General features: G+C 47.8%; 1 protein-coding gene across 16 annotated transcripts in view; it reads right to left on the bottom strand.

Moving 5' to 3' along the window:
* The window catches only part of ARHGAP36 (Rho GTPase activating protein 36), a 158,651-nt gene that overhangs the window by 12,868 nt on the left and 127,643 nt on the right, over positions 1-18,140 (bottom strand). For 2 of the 16 annotated variants that reach the window (XM_060292825.2, XM_060292828.2), the window contains 3 exons: positions 10,566-10,655; positions 9,660-9,750; positions 7,738-7,847 (listed from right to left, as the gene is read on the bottom strand). The exons of 8 other annotated variants lie outside the window; for them this stretch is intronic. The gene's annotated coding sequence lies outside the window, so the exon portion shown is untranslated. Of the gene's footprint in view, positions 1-7,737; positions 7,848-9,659; positions 10,017-10,565; positions 10,656-11,963; positions 12,046-18,140 lie in introns of those variants that run through there. 6 more of the 16 variants (XM_060292823.2, XM_060292830.2, XM_060292826.2 and 3 more) reach the window with 6 other exon arrangements.

The following is an 18,140-nucleotide window of genomic DNA, read 5'->3' as shown; positions in this document are numbered from 1 at the left end:
ATGAGTTAGCCTTTAAGTTGCTATCCCATAACCTCCATTTCAGCAAAGGCTGCAGTCGTGATGAACAAAATGGCTCATTTTACCCTATGCGGTGTAATGCCCCAAAATAATTAAATTTGGGGGCAGCGTTCTTCAATACGTGAGTCAGCCCATCATGCCATAACAGAAGCTCATAAACCAAAGGTAGTACTGTTAAAATACATTCAGAAAAGTTCTGGTATCAAAAAGTGTTTCCAGAACTTCTTAGATTAGAATGGATCAGAGATAGAAGGGAACTTAGCCATCACCTAGCCCAAAGCTTCCATTCTAGAGTTCAAAAAACTGAGGCTCAAAAAGAGACAGGAGATTGCCCAAGGCCACACAGCAATTTGACACAGAATCTAGACAAGAACCCAGTTCTCAGACCTAGGGCTCTTTCCACTGCCTCATCCACCTTTGTCCTTAATAGCTACAAAATAATGCATAGCTAAATAATGAAATCAAAAGAATGGACACATAATCAAAGCCTGATTCGATAAACCAAGGGAGGTCACATCCGAAGGTACAACAAGATATAGATATTCTCAGTATTATCTGCAGTATGTGTCAGAGTGCATAATAGTGCTGGCATCACAAGCTGTGTCACCCGTTATCTCTTTTTTCCCTTTCGGTTGCTGCTTCTATTACGTTGTGGGAGAAAAAGTAAAAAAAATAAGATGTTGCATCAATAGAAGGTAATTTTTAATGTCTAATTTTTGTTGTGCTTTTCATGTTCTCAAAAGCTTTCCACATGTCCATTATTTCCAGGTCCTAGCACACAGTAGGTGTTCAATGTGTTTGTTGGGTAATCATAGGATTATAAACTCTTGACAGTTTTGAGAGAATATAAAGGTCTTGTAATTAAAACAGCTATTTGTGATTCATGGATAAATGAATCATGCTACTTTATTCTCACAACAACCCCTGGGAAGGAGGTAGGTTTGGTGTTATGTTCCCATTTTACAGATAACAACAAAATAGGACTCCAGAGAGGTTGTAACTTAACTGAAGTTGCACTAACATGCCATGAAGAAATACAATCTGGGAACTAGATTATCCCCAGGCCTGGTCTTGCCACCAAACCACAGTATTTCTTGGTATACATCACCAACATCTGCTGCCTGGAACTGGGATGGCCTGAGTCAAGATTATTTTCTTTCCTAAGGAGATGGCTAGATTTTGAGGTCTTTCTTTATACACACTATTCTTGGGAAATGGGAATGAAGGTAGATGATTGATACACAGGATAGATAGACAGACAGATAGATAGATAGATAGATAGATAGATAGATAGAAGAAGAAGAAGAAGAAGAAGAAGAAGAAGAAGAAGAAGAAGAAGAAGAAGAAGAAGAAGAAAGATATGATAGGTAAATAAGATAGGTAGGTAATGATAGATAGAAAGATACAGATATATATGGTTTTGAAAAACACTATTATGAAAGGTAGAGAAGAGGAGTGAATAGAAGAGAAAAGCATCAAAAGCATTATGTATTCCTCCCATCACGTCTCTTGCCTCAGCCCACTCCCCAAGCTGACAGCATGGCATCCTGAAAAGGTCCTGAGTTATGGACTAGGACTTAGGTTCAAATCCCAGCCTTACCACCTGTAAGTTCACACACTCACCAACCAAGTCACTTAGAGCTAATTATCTCACTTTTGTGAGCCTCAGTTCCATCACCTTACAAAGTAACAACCATGATATCTCTGAGGTGTGGCTATGGTAAAGATTAAATAAAAGACAGGGTGACATGAAAGAATCCTCCAAAGGGTACAGTGCTGTACCAAGGTGAGGAATTGTCCCCCCCGCCAAATACCTGAGAGTCATATTTGAAAGGAAGACTGAGCAGAAGTGCTGCTATCTGGAATGAAGCAGACAGTGCCCCCATTGAAGAATGCCCTTGTACCATCCATAGAAGGTAAAAGTGGGTACCACATCCTGTCAGCAGGTATCTCACTTTCAGAGGGGATGAGTTGAACTGTTTCTTCACTGGGTCTTTCATGATCAGGAATGCAAGACAACTAACGGTGGGGGTTGTGGGGGGATCAGTCTAGGCTCTGAAATGTAGAAAAAAGTTAGTTGGCCCACAAAAGGGATTTAGTCCCTACCTTTGGTTTCCTCAGCACAATGTGCAAGCCATCCATGTTAGGGATGGTGGAGGAAAGGGGGGAGCCCTCTGGAGTGGAAAGTCCCAGTTCCTGTCCTTGGGGTCTTACAGCCTAGTTGGAGGTCACATAAATGTCAAGGGTCTGACATGGGTCTAACATCATCCTTCCCTGCCCTCATTTAAATACATTTCCTCTCCTTTGTTCCTTTAAGGAATGTTAAGAATTGACTATTTCTTCAGGTCCACCAGCACTACTCAGACCCTTATTCAGCTGCAGGTTTATAGTATGCATTCGGTAAACTCTGATTCATTTTTCCCATCTTCTCAATTCCCCTGGTCCCAAGCCCCCTTCTTTAAGACATATTCCCTTTCAGACACACACATTTCCTCTCACAAACATACACACACACACACACACACACACACACCCTCATGCGTTCTCACATATGCATTTACACACACACACACACACACACACAGAACAGACTTACCCAATGTATTTGCTACAACAGAGGGAAGGAGGAGACTCTGAATTAAAGAAAGAACCATCAGGGCTTCCCTGGTGGCGCAGTGGTTGAGAGTCCGCCTGCTGATACAGGGGATATGGGTTCGTGCCCCAGTCCGGGAAGATCCCACATGCCGCGGAGCGGCTGGGCCCCTGAGCCATGGCCGCTGAGGCTGAGCGTCCGGAGCCTGTGCTCCGCAACAGGAGAGGCCACCGCAAAAAAAAAAAAAAAGAACCATCAAACATTTGCCCCTCTAGACCACAGCTGGGGTTTCTACAGAGTGGGCACGAGAGAGGAAAGACCAGTAGGGACACTTCCCCAAACCATCTGGACAGAGATCTGTCAAGGAAACCTTCAGAATAAAGTTGTTCTTCAAATCTGTGCTGAGAGCTACCTCTCTTTCACCTTTGTTCCCCCACTCCCACCTGCTTCCCTTCTCCTTTGATTGTATCTCCCCCAAGAAGCATTCAATTTTCTGCAGTTTTCTTTTTCAAAACCCTGTCTGAATGGCTGTCATAGGGAATTGGGGCTGTGGGAGATGTTTTTATGATAGGAATGGTATTTTAAAACTACATTTAAATAAATGTATTTTTTAAAAATAATCAATGTCTACCTACCTGTATCTATCCTCCTTCAAAATTAGACCACTGTCTTGGCTATGACGCAGTGCAAAAAAGAAAAAAACAAACAAACAAAAACCCTAGACCAGGAGTCAGGAGGTCTGCCTAGTTACTAAGCAGCTGAGTGGCCTTGGGCAAGTCTGTGAGCATCTCCCAGCCCCAAAACACAGCCAGTGTCATTTATTATTATCCGGTTTACCTAAGAACACGGTAGAGACACAGTCCTCACTTCTGCCTAGTCCTTGATTCTTCTACAGGACTTAGCCACCTCCAGGACACAGGGCCACGCTGTGGCCACTGTCCACAGCTGGAAAGAGAGAGCATCCCTGCCCCCCCCCCTGCAGGTTTCTGGGCGCCAGAGTGGAGAGTGGGTCTAAGCTGGTCTCCCTGTCCCTCCCTAATGGAGCCCTAGCCCGGTAGTCTGCCCTCTACCCAGAGCTAGGTGAAGGTGAAGGCAGGGGGAGCAGGGTGAGGGGGAAAGGGACAGGAACCGGCCAGCCAAGACTTTGCGCCCTCCCCTCGAAGGGTTGTCCCAAGCCACAGGCTGCCGCTGCGGAGCGTGGTCAGGCGGGGTTGCGCCCCTTGCGTCTCGCCCCTACGTGGCTCAAGAGCGCGCAGAACCTGCAAAGTTAAGCAAAGCCCCGCCCGCACGCCAAAACCACTCTTGCTGCTTGCCGCTGCCGAGAATTTGAAAAATGCAATCTTTCTTGCGTGCTCCACGTTTGAGCCATTGAACGCGAAAAGCTGGGCACCTAGTCCAGGACCCGCAGGCTTCCTCTCCCTCCCGCACGTCGGGCGCTCCGCTTGGAGTGCACTCACCTCCCACTCAGCCCCTCGAGGGGCTGCACTCAGGCCTCTGGAGTCCTGCCCCTGCACTACCTCTTGGCGACTCTCTTGGTCCGGCCAGGGAATAAATGGCTGCGTGACCCGCTGGTCAGTCCTGCGGCGCGACTACGACCAGTCTTGGGACGAGCTGCAGGCACTGCGAGCGCTTAGCTCTGCCACGCAGATTCCCCCACTCTCTCTCTCTCTGAAGCTCCCGCGGTGGGGCAGGAGCTGATTCATAGCAATTTTCTACGCAGCAGCCAACTCAGTGCCTTACGCATACCTGTTTGCTAAATTCCCGGGGCTACTCCCACTGTCTCTCATCATACCCCACAATCATCTCTCCCTTTATTCAAAGCTGATTTCTCTTTCAAGATTCAGCCCAAGGGTCCCTTCCTTTGAGGGCTCCCTTTCTCTTCCGTTGGCCATGCCGCACAATCTCACATTACAGGTGAAGGAAAGGCAGAGGTGGAGGTTCAGATGGATAAGAAACTTACCAAAGGTCATTGAGCTAATTACTGGCAGAGCCAAAAGGAAGGCCCAAAACTCCTGGAACCCTGCTCAGCACACTTTTTGTTACCCCTCATCACTTCCCTTCTGCCCTGACTAGTATGGCATTGAAGGGCAGGTGGCATCCCTTTGCACACAAGGACTGCACAAGGAACAACTGCCTGCCCCTCCTTGCCTCACCCTTCCTGCTGCTTGTTCGCCATCTTGTCCAGGGCCTCTGATCTTCCAAACTCAGAGACAAGGAAGATCATTTGGTTCAGAGTTCAATGAACAACAAGAGCAAACAGAATTCCTCTACCTATCTGGATGAGAACGGTCTCAGTAGCCCACCCCCAACACACACACACACAGACACACACACACACACACACACACACACACACACACTACTATAGTCTTCATCTTTCTTTTTCTATCTTCTTGGCACCTGGAGAAGTCAGAAGGCCATTCACACCTGCCCAAACCATCTTACCTTCTAATACTGCTTCCAAAAATGCCTTCTTCTAATCTGCAGCTCAACAATCATATATTCAAATCACTATTCAGCCAAGCAAAAATGTATTATTCACAAGCACAAAATATTCTCATCTGACGCAACAAGGGCAATACGGGGTTATAAGCGCAAGATCTCAAGTGGGGAGAATTTCAAATACACAATTACACTCCCTCCCAGTTGAATTTTCTCCTCTCCTGGATGAAGTAAATGGATGAACGGAGAGTGTTGTTGACTGGATGGAAAAGAAAGAGGAGAAAAGAATCAAGAATGTCAGAGACTCTAGTTTAGCCCAGCAAGAAGGAAGAAGGAGCAGAGCCTAGGCAAAGGAGAGGAGGAAAGAAGGGGAGGGGGAAGGACAGAGGGCAGTTGCTGACCCCAGGCATACACGGGTACTGAGGTAGCCAAGGAAGACATGGACTTATTCCCCAAAGGCTCAGAGATGTGGCTCATAGGGATCTGGCTTAGAAATGAGATCCAGAAGCCCAGTGGTAAGTGTCTCTTGACTCCTAGCAAAGGGAGAGAGCTTCTGGCTCTGACAGCAGCATGGGTGGCGCTCTTTTCACTAAAAGTACCACCTGGGCACCAGCACTACCAAGAAGGCGCCCTCTTCCCCTGCTCCTCTTTCCTACCCCCACCCCTCAGGAATTAAATAAATCTTACCCGACACAGGAATGTAATTTGAATGCTCAGGGTGGTTTTCCCTTCCTTTGAAGGAGAGGATCTCTCCCTCTCCACCTGCTGAAAATGGGCTGGGTGCTGCCCCTTTATACATTCTAGAGCACCAGAACAGGAGAGGGGGGAAAAGGGAGGGAGCAGCAGTTTGAGGCTGGTCCAATTTGTCCCTGGCGTTCTCTCTCTCTCTCCTCTTGGTTTTTATGCAGCCCCTCCTTCTGGCCCTGGCAGCTCTGCTCCCCTTCCTCACTGCAACATCTTGCAGCCAGATCCCCCACCCTTGTGATAAGGAACTGATACTGGGGTGCATCTTTCTGGTGATGCTTGCTTTCTAATGTGGGATCTTAGGCTGATATGCCAGGGAAAGATCTGAATTGGGGGTAGGTGGGTGTCACCGAAGATGAAAAGAGAAACCCACCCAGGTAGCCAACTGCCTTGAAAGCAACACGGGTTGGCGTTGGGGGCAGCCAGGAGACATGATATGAACCTGAGTGCATAAGGAGCCAATTTAGGCAGAGGACTGGCAGGCTATTGGCTTGAGTTACAGTGATTGCCTTGGTAACATAAATACATAAAGACTGCACGATATATTAGAAAGTAGATGATTGAATATCACTCAGCCTCAGTTTTCTCAACTGCAAAATAGCGGAATAAATGCTCACCACATAGCACAATGGGGAACAGTGTGTGAAATAACACTGGTAAAATACTTAGCACAGGGCCCAGCACAGAGCCCCTTGCCCACCTAACTTCCTTCTGGTGTTGAGAACAGGAAGGAAAAGGGCTTGCCCAAGGTTATACAGCAAGTATCCAAGTCAGGATTGGAACCCAGGTCTCCCAAAGGATGATTTCCACGCCACTTCCTCCTCTAAGAAGCTGCCTGGCTACGCTTTGGGACTTGGAGGGGTAGAAGTGTGGAGGTGGGTTAGGTGCTATGTTTAAGCATATAGACATTCTACCACTTAATCCCAGCCTCAAGGGCTCAGGCTTCCGCTTTATCCTCCTCCAGATCATCACTCAGGTAATACCCCCTTGCCATCTTGGACTAATTCATTGTCACCTTAGTGCCACCTCTGCTGCCCAACTCTGAGATAGTGACTCACCCTCTAGCTGGCCAGGGCCTCTGCCCTCCAGGAAAGAGGCTCTCTTCTTAATTGACTGCAGAAGCCTCAGCCACAGTGAGACAACCCCCTTCCAGGGAAGCTTAGGGCTGGAGGGCTTTGAGGAGGAATGGAATAGCCCCCTATTCAAAAGCCACTGCCCTCCATCCCCACAGTGCCTGGGGTGCTGCTATTGGAATCCTTTCTCTCAATTCCTTATGATAACTCCTTATGTGCCCTTAAGTCTCAGTGTTTCCAAGGGATTTCACCCAGGGCATCACTTTGCTGCATGTATACAGCCTGTGCTGTATCTGGCACTGTGCTAGGCACTGGCAAAGCATAAGGTAAGAGAAGATGTCCCTGGCATCCAATGAGTGTTCATTACAATGAAAAATAACTCAGCAACCTGGAAATGGGGAGAAGAATTCGGGGTGGGGGTAGGAATGATTTAGGAAGTCCCTGTGAGAGGTGAGGTGATGGGCAGAGTGGCCTCACTGCAGCCCCAAGGACTGGGGCTGTGAACTGAAATGTCTTGTGGCTAGTGAGTGGCATCACTAAAATCACTGGTGCAGGCATTTCCCTTAACTACAGCACATTGCTTAAGAAATTGAGCGCTAATTGAACCTCTGTCCATCTTCTGGCTTAGAGGCATTACCTGGTGGCCATATCTCTGGCCTCTGATCCCCCTCTTCCCCAAACTCCCAAATCTTTATCCTTGGTGAGGGTTAGGGAGAGGGAATGGAAGGGAATGTACATCCTTTGGATTTTAACTGGAATTAGCACTTTACATATATTTCCTCCTTTAAATTTCACACCCACCCCGCAACCTAAGACAGTGACCTGACAAGGTAGTCAGCTGCGAAGTGGTAGAGCTGGGATTCGAACCTGTACCGACTCCGAAGCTTGTGCACTTTGCACCGCAAGGCGCTTTACACAATGCGCCGCCTCAGGCGGAAGTCCTCTTCCTCCTCCTCTCCTTCACCCGCTGTCCATCTCTACAGAAAGGGGGCAGGCGGAGGACAGGAGCCAGATGTTCATCTGACCGCAGAGTATTCTAGAGTGACCCCTGTAGCCCGCCACAGAGGAAGGGGACCTCAGACTGTCCCGCGGGGGCTATGCCGCCAGACGTGCAAAGCACCCTAAGCGACACTACCGCCCCCTGCCGCCGGTGGCTCCCTGGCCAAGGCGGCTGTTCTCCAGGGGCTTGTGTGCTAGAAAAAGCTCACCGACTGCCCCAGAGCTGTCGCGGGCTGGTGCTGGGCTGCAGATAGCCCTGCAAGATTTGTTGACAAAAGCGGGAAGGAGGAACATTTATAACGCCCTACTATGTGTCCAGCGCGGTGTCGGTGATTTCTGATAGCCTTTGCCTTTTATGTAAAAATTAGTTGCTTTGCAAAATAGTGCGCTCTCTATTAGGAGACGTCTTCAAACTAGATTAGAACAGGTTTCGCAAAAAGCTTTTCTGCATATCTAAACTCCTTACTTCTTGAAACCAGTAAAGCTTTCCACCCCTAACAGTTGTTCACTCTCGGGTAGGAGAGGAAGAAGCACCCCACCCCCTCCACCACCTCCCCCCGCGGTGGGGAGCAGAGGTCAAAGCTGCGAAGGGGTCTGAGAGGGAGGCTGCTGGGGGGAGGAGCCTCCGGCAGGGTCCCGGCTGGAGCTCACGTGCCCTCCGCCCGCCGGCGGATTCCCCAGCCCTTCCAGTTTTCCCTGGTTCTGACTGGTTCCCGTCTGGACCCAACTCACTCACTCCCTTTGCTCGGGAATGGGGAACAGGCGGGTTAATGGGAACAACACCCCAGGTCAAAGGGAAAAGAGCGTCTCTGCTCGCAGCGCCTCGTCCGCCCATCCCCCCTCCTTTCTTCCCCCTCCTCCCATCCTCGCCCCCTTCTCTTCCGCCCTGAGGGAAGGAGGGGGCGGGCTGTATGTGTATGTATGTATGCATGTACGCGTGTGTGCGCGCGCGCAAGTGCGGTTCGCCTGTGAGTTACGTGTGTGGCTGGGTGTGGGTGTGTGTGTGCGTGTTGCATGTTTTAGTCTGAGTGCTGGGTGTGAAGTGTATTTGGTTTGCGCTCGGACGTGGAGCGTGTGTTTGTGCGGTGTTTGTGTGTGCACGTTTGTAGGTTGTATGTTTCTGCCCGATGACAGTGTGACTCTGTGGGTGCGGTCTGGATATGGGTGTGTTCGATGTATGTTTCTGCCGGGGTTTGTGGTCGTGCTGTAGTGTGCATGTGTATGCAGTGTGTGTATGTGTGTGTGCCCGTTGAAGCTTGTGTGTATATATTTGTTTGGTGTGTGTTTACCCTTAGCTGTGCTGTGTCAATGTGGGGTTACGGGTGGTGTTTGTTGTGGTGTGTACTGTGTGTGTTTGTGAGCAAGGTGTCTTTATATGTGAGCTTACTTAAGGCGTGTGTGCTCAAAGGTTTGTGTGTGTGAGGGTGCAATGTCCGTGTGTGTTTGGGTGTGATGTGTTCATGTGTGTGGTGGGGACGCATGCAGCCAATGTATGTGCTAGGATGGAGGGCTGAAGACCGTGTGTCTCTTGGAGGGGGGTCGCGGCGTGAGTTTACGGGTGTGGTGTGTGAGAGAGCACGGGGTTGTCTAAAGAACCCAAGTGGCTGTGTGCTTGGTAGTTTTTTTTAAAATTGGGGGTGGAGGGGGGCTTTGCACCAGGACTGGGACGAGGAAGGAGATAGGGGCCCGCGACCTGGGCACAGTCTCCCCTTGGCCTGATCTGCCGGGTCTGGGTCCGCCGACCCCCCGCTGTGCGCACCAGGCCCGCTGGGGGCTGGGTGTGAGCTTACCTGACTGCTTAGAGGAAAGAAGAGGAGGGCGTCGCACGTGATTGGCCAGGTAGGGCGCCTAAGGCGCGGTTCAGGGGCTGGTGGGAATAAACTGGAAAGATTCTTGGTCACTGATTCCCCCCCTCCCCCAGGAGATCCCAGTTCGTGCCCAGCAAAGCCCAACTATTAGCTCAAGGCTTGGCTGTTTCACACCTCTTTGGCTTTGTGTGGGCAGATACACTTGCCTGGAATCCCTTTCCCCCTGGGCCTCGTGACAAACTCCTACTTATTTTTTTAAGACCTAACTCAGGAGTCACAAAACTTTCTCTGCTTTTCTGTACCCCTCCCTCCCAGTGGAGGGCTCCCTCCTTTGAGCCATCATAGTTACCCTCTTCATACTTCTCATGACACGAACATACATAACTGCGATTATTTGTCTCTCCTTTTAAACTCTGGGCTCCTGTAGAGAATGCCTGGTATATAGTAAGAATAATAATAGTGATCATGATAATAATGTTACCATTTATTAAGCACTTATTGTATACCAGGCATGGTGCTAGTGCTGTTACATGCATTATCTCCTTGAGTCTTCACAATGACCTAATGAGGTAATTAGAGCTATGACTTATCAATATTTTGCACATCACAAATCGAACTCAGAGGAGTTAAGTAACTTCTCCAGGGTCACACAGCCAGTGGGAGGCAGAGCTGGTATTTGAATCCAGGTTTGCCAAGCTCCCTAAACCTTTCTCCTGTTCCAGGCAGCCTCACCAAGAGTCCCTCATTTCTGCTAGGCATTGAAGTCTCTATCAAACAGTATCACTTCCCAACAAATCTTTCTTTGGAGTTTACTGACAGCGCCAAGAGTGCTCAGCATAATTACTTTCTTTGTCTCTCAGACAGCTGATACCTTCTCCACCTAATTACCTGCTTTGTTGACACCTCAAAATCTTTAATTACTCTAGGCTCATAAGCACCTCACCACCTCCAGTTCTGGGAGCTCTCCTTAGGCTGGTGCTGAAAGAAAGAGCAGAGAATGAGCATTTTCTAGCCATAGGGTCAGGGGAATTGGGTGTGGATGGGGATGGGGGTGAGGGGTCAGGATGGAGTAAGGGAATGATTTCACAGCTCCCCTGGACCTATTTTTACAGCATTACCACCAGAAGTTGGTATGTAGTAAATTTCAAGCAGACCCGTCATCTCCATATGAAACTGCATATAGAAAAACAAGCAGAGCCCCCTCAAAAGATTCCTGAATGGGTCCCATTTTGTATTATTCATGTTTGGAGGGGAGAACTGTGCTTACCTAATGGGTTCATGCTGCTCTAATGCCTTCCAAGCAGCCTCATCTGAGAATTTCAAATTAAAACAATACATCGCATTTTGGGGGAACACATTTATGGGGGGGTGGCTCTGTCACAGCTAAAGGGCCGCTGGAAGAACAGACTTCCAGCTCAGCCCCCAGGGAACCAGCCCAGACTGCCGCAAAGAGGTCAGGGAGTGGATAGAGAGAGACAATTCGACAGTGGTGAGTCACTTCGCCACTTTTCAGGGGGGAAAGCAGAAAGCGAGGAGCACGATTTAAATTGCTACTGTTATTATTGTGCCCTTTCAACTGGCACAAATGAGCCTGGCGTGCAGACGAGAAGCAGCTGTAACATCAGTAAAGCTTCACCCCCAGCTGGGCCTGGGTCAGCACCTCATCCTGGGTGGGCAGGAAAAGCATTGCCTAAATTACTACATAGCCAGAAAGTCTTTTTTTTTTTTAAGTGCAGGGTGGGGGTTGCTAGAGAGGCTAGTGTAAGTCACACAGGGCACAGAGTAGCTGAAGCCCCTTGGTAAATCTGTACCAGAAGTTCATGCAAACTTTGGTGTCTCCCATCATCTGGTCTCAGGCACTTGGCTTTCCTGCTGCTTTGCGGGCCAGTCTGACACCTCCTCACTCTCCTCTGAATATACCAGCTCCACTTCCGCTTCCTCACAGTCGATCCTGTGAGGCCTCTGCCTCCCACCCCTACACACATACACTCAACCACTGGACCACCTATCTAAATTCCTTTGTGTAAGTCCCACCTGAATTCATGAAGACTGTCTGGTTCGCTCCAGTCCAGTACTCTTACCTGTGAAATGGGGAACAAACTTCAACTTCGAAGAAGCTAAAAAGCTCCAAAATGCTTTAATAACCCCCATTACAGGCAAGGAACCAAAATGTGAATTTTATTGAAGAGGGAGACCTTGGTTTTCACAAGAAAAATGTGGATAAAACCCTTTAAAGATGAGGACCTTCAGACAGCTTTGAGTTTGTATCCCAGCTCCATCACTTACTTGCTATGTGATCTTGGGAAGGTTACTTCATCTCTCAGAACCTCAGTTTTCTCATCTGTAGATTGGAGCTGTTAACACCTGCCTTAGACATGTTCAGGTGACAAGGAGGTAAAATATGGAAAGTGTCAGCCAAATGTCTAACATGTCTAATAAATGTTCAAGAAAAGGCTAATTCCCTCTCTTGCTTTACTCACGCCCTGCCCATATAGCCCAGAGTGTCTCAACCGGGGTGTTCAGGTACTGAAGCTGACTGACTAAGCCAATTTTCCTCATTACTATTGTGTCTGACACTCTTGAAATAGCCCCTCTTCTTTTAGGGTGATGTTTTTATCAGCCTAATGCAGCCCGGAAGAACTGGATCCTAAGTCCAATTCTCACTCTGCAGTTTCTCCTGGCAGTGTTAATGAAACCAACGTTTCAGACGTAATGCTCCATACAGGAAAGTTTCAAACTACCTGCTCAGCATCTAGACTTCCTCCCACCCCAACTATGGACTGAGCTCCCCAACCCTCACTTCACACCCAGTCCAGACCCTGTCTCTTAAATGTGTGCCGTAGTACCCAAGAGAAAGACAGCGTAAATATTCCTTGGCTAAACTGCCCCCACGACTTCTGTTTTGTTTTCTTGTTTTTGTTTTTGTTTTCTACCTTTAACCTAGAAATTAGGAGGGGCTCCCAAGGCCACCCTTCTTCTAGCAGCCACCAAGGTTGGGGGGTAGATGAGGGGAGCGATGATGTTTCTCTGAGATATATTTTGCAGCACCTAAAATACTGTTCCAATTAGTTGTTATTTACCTGTTCGCAGTTAAAGGAAAATAAAATCTACCCTTTGGTAAAGTAAGAGAAGACCCCAATCTGTGCCCTTTCCTCCCTGATGCTACTGCCTCCCTCTAGAGACAAAAATAAGTCACTACAAGCTGGAGCTGCATTTGGGCAGAGAGTGGCGGGCGAAGGTTAAGAAGTTGAGGGTAGAGGGTGGATATATAATATCAGGGAGGGATAAAGAGGCTACAGAGTAGAGAAGTATTGAGAGTCATGGCAGAAAAAGCTCTGAGAGGCCGGGCCTCAGGTGCTCCCAGTCTCTGGAGGACGCCTTCAATTCCTCCCTCTCCTTCACCTCTCTTATTCATCCTGCATGCTACTCCTCACTGACCCTAGACTCCACCATGCAAGATAATATATTAGTGAGTCCCTCTGAGGATTTAGGAATTTAAAATTTTCTCTAGTTCCTATCCCTGTCGGCTTCTGAGGAGGTCCCGCAGCCCCTGCTTAGTGGAGGAAAGTGGGAGGGGTAACAATTAAGGGTCAGCCAAACTATACAGAGAATTGTTGGAACAGGGGTTCAAGATAGGCCCCAGCCATTTAATAAGCATCCCTGAGTGCAGGGACCTACCAGTTGCTGGGTAGCAGGTGCCTATCCCGAGGAAGCCGCGTGGCTTCTCAAGAAGTGTATCTGAGACGTGACAGTGGCTGCCAAGGCTCATCAAACATGCCATCTACCTACTTGTGCTGATACATGTGAGAACAAATGATACTGCCAGAAGGAAACAGAAATCGTTTCCTAGTGACGCAGAGCCCCAGCAATAAGGACACAGGTGGTGTTTGCATTGCATCTTTCAATTGAAATGTGCACCTTTTCATAGAAAGGAATCTATAAGTAGTCAAGCAGATCAAAGACCAGAATTTGAACTCTGGGCAAGGGAACGTCAGCAACATTGTACTGACCACCTAGTAAATGTCTGCTCTATATCAGCATAGTGCTAGAAGCTTTGTATGTGTTATTTCTTTTAATCTCACTTAAGCTTTGAAATCAGACCAAAAGGGGTTGTAATCCTTGCTCAGCTACTGTGTGGCCGTGAGCAAGTTACTGAACCTCTCTGAGTTTTTGTCTTTTCAATGAAGATGATAATACTTACCTCAAAGAGTTGTTATGAAAGTTAAATGAGATCATTTGTGTAAGATGACTGGTACACAGTAAATATTTGAAGAAGGACTAAAACACATCTTTTGATACATGAACCATAGAGGGCACTTAATATAATGATATCTCCAATAACAATAATATAACTATTAGTAAATAGTTATTAAAATCATAACGATTATAATTTATAACCTGGAAATATAGATATTATTATATTATTTTAAAAGAGGCTAAGAAACTTGCTTATTGCAAAACTATAAAAGCAGTTTCAATTCAGTTCTACCTTTTCCCACCCAGTGTTAGAGGACATTTCATGATCACTGGGAGGATTACATTTGGCTGACCTGATTTAGTCATTACACTTAAACTAAAATTTGAAGAAAAAAATCCCTTAGATTAAACTATGTATAGTGGGATTTTAGATCATTGTAATTATTGCATGGTCTATTTGTATACTATAGGCCTTCAGTTAGCCTTTTAAACACCTCTTTAAATTATAAGAGTAATTTAAGAACAAACTTAATAGAGATTTTGGGAAACAGAGAAGAAAATAACTATTATTCCACCAACCTAAAAGGATCTCTTAGTTTACCTCGTTGCTGAATTTTCTTCCAGTCTTTTAAAAATGCATATTTGACACATAAATCATACCATTTTCCATGTCGCTACATATTCTTCATGAACAGCATTTTTATGGATGTAGACTAGTCTAACAAGTGGATATGTCATATAGTTTATTTAACCATTCCACTACAGTTGGACATTTAGGTTGTCTTGGCTGGTAAGTGTGGGAAAGGGAATGAAACTGCTTTTCCTGTTGCCATCGTCACCCTCAGGGACCTGGTATCCTGCTCTATCAATGCCCAATATGCTTCCTGTCATTTGATATTTAAGCTTGATGAATGTCAGCTCTACTGCTGGAGCCTGAGGTACACTTGCAAGAGTATTGTTTTCTACCAGTTTTCATCACACAGATTCTGCATTCTATCCTTATGGTGGGTAAAGCGTGGCCTAACCTAGGAACCTAAGCTCTATAGAGTGTCACATTATTTTCCTATGGAGAGATGCCTTTTGAAGTGGAAACAAGTGATTTTCAAAGGAACTTTGGGAAGTCCTGCCATTAGTGGATGAGGGTGCTCGTCTGATGCCATGACCAGGGAAGTGGGGTGTCTCATTGGCAAACTCGCCCCAGCTCTGGGAAATAATCCTGTGGAGCTCAACCAGGCCTGGCCTCAGTGAATCGATTGGGTCCCATCCCCAAGAAAAGATCAAATTTGTATGTAAAGTGGGCCCTAGGGTCCCTTCAGCTTTAGAGTTTTGGCTGCTTTACAGAAGTCCAATTGTCTGAGGCTAAATCCAATGCCAGGAGTGAACTGGGGAGAGAATTTCAAGTGGGTCAGTCGTGCTGTCCCTCTCCCTAGGAAAGAAGACCTTTCTGGGTCCCCCTTCTTCCCAGATCTCAATGATGCCTCTCCAAAATGTCTTCATATGGTCGTCGATTGCCCATTGCGACCCTCAAAAGATTGTTCTGATGTACCAACAATCTCCTTAGCAAGAGGTGGGTGGGTGGGTGAAGGAACATTTAGAATACTTCCCCCACTCTTCCCAATCATCGACCAGCTACTCCCTCCCTCTGACTCCTGAGGATTTCTGGAAGGCATTTGAAGGGAGGCACCAAGGGCAATTGTAGCCCTACAGAATATCAATAGTTATGCACAAAGTTACCTTTCATATTGCACAGCATTTCTTGGTGGGGCGGGGGGAGGGTTGCAGTGAATGAGTTCTTACCTGGTCAAAAACTGTACCCAAAGACTAATTACTTATGTCAAAGTGATGTTGTGTGACTTAAGTGAGATCATACGTGTAAAGGGCTGAGACTAGGGCCCAGCATCTGGGAACTACTTCACATATATTAGCTGCTGTGTACAAGTAATAGAGCTGGGGTAGGCAGTGGTGTACCACTGGCATATGTAGGGGGACAGGTCTCATCAGACTGGAAATGCAGTAGTAAATGTAAAGTCTTGCACTTGGATTCAAACAACAAAATACAGAATGGAGACTCTGAAAAGAACTTGAGTTTACTTTTTAAAAAATGAGTAGTTTCAGGTGAAGAAGGTACTTCCAATATAAATTAGCTATTTGTGTGTGAACTACGCAGCATGTACAAAGGATTTGTGTGTAGTGCGTGCATGTGTGATGTGGTTATGTTGCATTGTGTGTGAAAAGTACGTGATGCATGTGAAGTATGTGTCTGTGCGTTGGTGACTTTGTATGTGGGCATGTGCGGGTGTGGGAATGTGTATGTATGTGTGTATTTGTGGCTATGTGTCTGTGTACCATGAGTGTGAACGTGGGCTTCCAAAAGAGGGAAAGTCAGCCATCCAGGACTATATTTACAGGGACACAGCTGGAAATCCTCTTTTGGCCAGGTCATTGGGCATTCACAACTTGGAGCATGCTCAAAGAAGAGCAGCTAGGTGCGGGTAGGAGCCTTGTAGCCATATCACATGTTAAACAGATGAAGGAACTGGGGAGGTTTGGCCTGGATAAAAACAGGGGTGAGTGGGGGTGGGGGAATGGAGAGGGCTGGCGCTGTTCTCTTGGAAGGATCATGAAGGTCAGTGCCAGAGCCAGAAAAACAGAGATTTGGGTTCAGTTTAGGGAAAAGCCTCCTAATTCTAATAGAAATGACTGTTTTTAGATGGGGATGGGCTTCCTTGTGTGATACTGACCCCTCCCCAGTGGGGTTATTCATAAAGGAGACTTCATATCCTTGATCTCATTGGAGTCACACGACAGCCTTGCAGGCCAGGCAGGGATGGAATGGTTCACCCTACCCCCTTTACAAGGGTAGGGTGTTTGAGCTGTAAGGCCTTAAAAGGCATCTTAGAAAACACCCTTAATTTTTTTCGATTCACCGGGATCACATAAACTTGAAAAAATATACAGAACAAAACAACTCTCTGTGTGTATGCAGATCTTTTGCTTTCTCAGAGAACTTGCGGCCTGCCAGAGACAGCTCTTGAATTTGCTAAGCATGCTGCAGTCCCTTAGTAGTGGGTCAGACTCCTGGGATGGTTCTCAGGGTGCTGGGGCTGGCAAGGACTAAACATGGGTTTCTGCAGAATTAAGTTGCTGAGGCCCCTCCTCTCCCTGCCTCTTCTCCCCCGCCTGTGAGGGGGCAGAGGAAAGAGGAGACAACCCCAGGTTTGGTCTATGGCTGGCGACCAATGACGCAGTCTCACCAATATAGATTTTGGAGGTGGAGACTATGGAAAAACAGGTGGCAGTGGGGGCAGGTGGCAGCCTCGAGGGGGTGGGGCCTACCAAGGGGGAGTGAAGGACAGTGTGGGTGGGGGTCCTGGGAAATCTCAAACAGAAAAGATAAGTCTCCTGAAACTTTAAGGAGGAAAAATAAATAATCAGTTTCCAAAACGTACTTTATAGAAGCACTTCCAAGAAGGGGGTGAAATGCCACCCACGTATCACAGTGGTGCTGTGATCCTTCACACACCTATGTCCTCAACTCCGCAAGGATAGGGAAAACAGCATTGATATCAAAGTACCCAAGGGAAGACCCAGACTAAAGACCCCAGGCCTCTGCCATTGGGAGCTTTGGGGCAGTGGGCAATTGGCAGGCCCTCAGCAGAGCCAGATCTGCTGCCAACTCCTTGTATGACCTTGGGCAGGCCTTTGCCATCTCTGGCCTTCAATGTCACCATCTCTTAAATAAAGGGGTTGAATTCGATGACTCTGAGGGACCCATGTCGATATTCGGTAGTTGAGATTGGGACAAGATTAGACAAGCTTCAAGGCAAAAGGATCCCCCCACCTCCATCTTCAGGGTTCGCGGGCCCTAGCTGCCCGGCCAGGGACATTCATCCTTGGGCCTTTAGGGCCCTTGGGTTTCAGGACTGTGCTCCTACGCGTCTGGCCCCGACTCTCTAGCTGTCCCCGAGGACGGCTGAGCCAGCGACTCCGCCCCCGCGCTCGACCCGCATCCCGCGAGCCATTAGCGCGATTGCTCGCTGTTCCCGGCAAAGCCGGTGATTTATGCGGGGCCTCGACGGGGCAGTCCTTAAGCCAGGAACAATTAGCTAAAAGCCAGTGGGAAGGGAGGCGAAGGGACGGCGAGCCAAGCCCCAGGGCTCCTGGCCGGGGCTGCAGCCGCCTGCAGCCTCAGCGAAGGACCCCAGCCCCCGGACTCGGTGGGCCCCACTCACCACGGCGGGGGCGGGGCTCGAAGGCCGAGGCGAA

Source organism: Globicephala melas, chromosome X (assembly GCF_963455315.2).
Source record: "Globicephala melas chromosome X, mGloMel1.2, whole genome shotgun sequence".
NCBI lineage: Eukaryota > Metazoa > Chordata > Mammalia > Artiodactyla > Delphinidae > Globicephala > Globicephala melas.
The sequence above is the reverse complement of the archived record's forward strand: the minus strand, read 5'-3'. Positions and strand labels throughout refer to the sequence as shown.